This window comes from Octodon degus, unplaced genomic scaffold, assembly GCF_000260255.1.
Source record: "Octodon degus isolate 3935 unplaced genomic scaffold, OctDeg1.0 scaffold00126, whole genome shotgun sequence".
NCBI lineage: Eukaryota > Metazoa > Chordata > Mammalia > Rodentia > Octodontidae > Octodon > Octodon degus.
The window spans coordinates 7915631-7919248 of record NW_004524702.1 but is presented as its reverse complement, the minus strand read 5'-3'; the positions used below and the strand labels follow the sequence as shown (position 1 = coordinate 7919248).

Here is a 3618-nt window from a genome sequence, read left to right as displayed (position 1 = left end):
CAAAACTGGTCTCTTGTGATCAGCCTGTTGCCACAGCTGGGCCACAAGGGAATGCCACTTACAGATACAAAAGACAGTTGTGACAGTGCCAAAGTCTTGAGACGTAGTACTAGGAGGGTTATGAGCTAAAGGAGAGGCAGACTCTAAACTACTTTAAACTTCTCTAGGGAAGGCATACAGAACGTGGGTTTCTGTCAGCACCGTTTAGTTTCCCTCTCCCGGAGCATAATGCTTCTCATCAAGGTATAAATCATTACCCTTTACTACTGTGACATTCCAGAAGCCAGGCTGCAACTCCCAAACCCAGCCTGTGCTGACAAGCATGTGCTCCAGGGCTCTGAGGAGTCACCCAGACTTCATGATGGCAGGATTCCAGAGACATTTCAACTAGTACGTCTTTTCTTTTGTATTTTAGTACAGGGTCTACAGGGTCTCACTAGTAGATTGGACTCGTAGTGATCCACCTGTGTTCAGCCCCGACTAGTAAATCTTTAGGGAGCTAGACTTGTAAGAAATAGGGTTAAAATCCTTTAATGTGGGTTATGTCACATATTCCACTGGGCATGGTGGCATACATCTGTAATTGGGAGTCTGAGGTAGAGGATCACCCTGAGTTCAAGTCCAGCCTGGGCTGAGTTCAAGGCCAGCTTGAACTACCTAGAGAGACTCATGGGGTGTGTGTGTGTGGGGGAAAATCCCATATCCCTAGTGCAGATGAGTGTATGTTTGGGTAAGTGTCCCCTAAAGGTTCATGTGCTTAGTCTCCAATGGGCCACTACTGGCAGGTAGCAGAATCTAGGAGGTGGTTTGGCATGCCCTTGAAGGACATTGTGAGATTGTCTTTTATGCGTTCCCTGGCCCATGAGGTGAGCAGTTTTGCTCTGCTGTGTGTTCCTGTCATGATGTGCTGCTTTTTGGAGGCCCAGAGCCGTAGGTTTGTAAATATGGATTAAGGGGTGTGGTGGCTGGGCTGGTCCACTGATTGGTTTCCGTAGCTCTGGATGCAGACAGGGGAGTCCTACTTTGGGTGTGAGTGGCACCAACCAGTGGGCTTGGATGGAAGGTAAAGGGAAGAGGGAACTCGGGCTCTCTGCCTCTGTGTGCCATGCTTTGGACTGTTTCTGTTCTGCCTCGGAGCCAGAGCCAACATAAGCCTTCCTCCTCTAACTTGTAGGCATCTAGCATTTTGTCTCAGCAACAAGGAAGTAACTAAGACAATTAAATTTATTTGTCTCAATTCCTGTAACACACCATCTTAATTACTGTACCTTTACAGTAAGTTTGGAAATCAGGTAGTGTTATCCTTCCACCTTCGTTGATTTGACTGGTCTAGGCCCTTTACATTAGAGTAACTTGTCAGTTGCTGGGATTTTGATTAGGATTATGTTGAATTCGTGGATCAGCTGTGGGAGAATCAATATCATTATGAAAATTTTTGGTCCATAAAGAAGATAGGTCTTCCTTTCTTTTTTTTTTTTTTGTTTGGCGGAACTGGGGATTGAACTCAGCCCCTTGCACTTGCCAGGCAAGTGCTTATTCTACTGAGCCATCTCCCCGGCCCCCAAGAAGATATGTCTTTTAATTTTTCTTAGAAATGTTTTGTACTTCTCAGGGTACATAATTTAATTCTGTCATAGTCAAAAAAATATCTGGTATGACCTCATCCCTTTTCAATAGAAATTGATTGAGCCTGGCTGTGTGGTCCAGTTGTTACCTGTCTTGGTAAAATTGCACACACGCTTGAGAATAAGGATGTGCCTGTTGTTGGGCAGAGTGCTCCGTTAAGGGCAGATGAAATCGTGTTAGCTCCTGGTGTCTTTCTTTGCCATCCTTGCTGACGTTCTGTCTGCATGTGGTCACTTATTCAGAGAAGTGTGGGAACCACTCATTTTTACTATTGGTCTGTCCATGTTTCTTTTACTATTGATCTTGTCTGTGTAATTCTCTTAGATTTACTTCAAGTATTTTGGATATCTTTCATTGGACGCATATGCATTTAAGATGGTTATTTCCTCTTACCTGACCCAGCCTTATTATGAAATGAACTCATAAAAATCACAGGCAGTACTCTTTGTTGTGAAATTTATGTGATGTCAGTATAGCCACTCTTGTTTTGTTTTAGTTAACATTAAGTATATATCGATATCCACCTATCTATCTATATTATTTTTACCCATCTGTTTTTCTATTTGAAAGACTTATTTTAGACAGCATAATATTGAGTCTTCCCTATTTAAAAAAATCCAACTTGATAATCTCTTTCTTTTAATTGATGTTTGAACCACTTATATTTAGTGTGACTGTTGATATATTTGGGCTTAAAACTCACCTGCTTATTTTCCCTCTCTTGTTTTCTTTATTTGTATTTTAGGGAAGGGTCTACAGGATGTTCAGGGTCTCACAACCAGATCGGACTTGTAGTGATCCGCCTACTTACAGCCTCCCAGAGCTGGGATTACAAGCGAGCATGGTCTCAATTGCTGTCTCAGTGCGCCCTGGGGGCAGGGCAGGGCGGCAGGCCCAGGGATCCAACACCCGGCCCCTGCGCCTTCCTTGCAGGTGCTTTAATCCACTGAGCTATTTAGCTGGCTTGTTTTATGCCTTCTTTTAAACTAATCAGAAATTTTTATGATTCCATTTTGTCCCCCTTGTTGATCAGTTAGGCATAATTCTTTGTTGCTTTTGTGACTGCTTTGGAATTTAAGGTATTAAACTAATTTTAGCCTCCCTTCCAGTGACCTTGCGTGCACATTCCCGGTCCTGCATAGGACCTGTGTGCTCTCCACCTCATTTTCTCCCCCTGGCCTCTGCGGTGGTGTGCATATTAATTTTACAAGTAAATTCCATAATATGTTTTTTTGTTTAGTCATACTTCCATTAAGGGAAACATAATAAGAAAATTCTGTGTATTTCCCATGTGGGTTTTGTTTCCAGTGTTTGTCATTCCTTGTGTCCCTCCAGATTTTCATCCGGCGTAATTTCTTCTTCTTCCTGAAAGATTTTTCTTTATAGTGCATGCAGATCGGTTGGTAATGAATTCTTTCAGCTTTTGTGTGTCTGAATATATCTTTATTTAGCTTTCACCAGTGAGAACTATTTTCTCTGGGTATGGATTTCTGAGTTGACAGCACTTTTTTAAAGTGTTGCCTTGCTGTTTTAGTGTTTGTGATTTTTCAAAGAAGTCTATCATTCTTATCTTTGTTCCTGTTTCTTTTTGTATAGCAGTGAAACAAAATATAACCATTAATCCTTATGAACACAATGTTGAATATAATAAAAAAGTAAGTCACAGAATCTATAAGAACTGTTTCATTTCTAAAAAGTTTAAACGATGCAAAAGTAAATTTGGTGTAAAGGAGTATATGTAACATTGATGCATCAGTAGTAAAAACAAGAAAATAATGGGAACACATTTCAAGCAAATGCTTATCTCTGGCACAAAGGCCTGTGCCTATACAGTATTCTTTTAAGTAAATTTAGATGTAACTTACCATCAAATCACCTGATTAAAGCACAGAGTCAGTGGGCCTTAGTGTGCTCATAGTATCTTTATGTACAGCGTCATCACTTCCTAACTCCAGGCTCTTTCCATCTTCCTACAAGGAGCTCTGCACCCCC

General features: G+C 41.4%; 1 protein-coding gene across 1 annotated transcript in view; it reads left to right on the top strand.

The window, feature by feature from the left end:
* Positions 1 to 799: 799 nt before the first annotated feature.
* Positions 800 to 3618, top strand: part of CUNH3orf70 (chromosome unknown C3orf70 homolog) — a 25777-nt gene continuing 22958 nt past the window's right edge. The window contains exon 1 of the mRNA XM_023700780.1: positions 800 to 805. The gene's annotated coding sequence lies outside the window, so the exon portion shown is untranslated. The remainder of the gene's footprint in view (positions 806 to 3618) is intronic.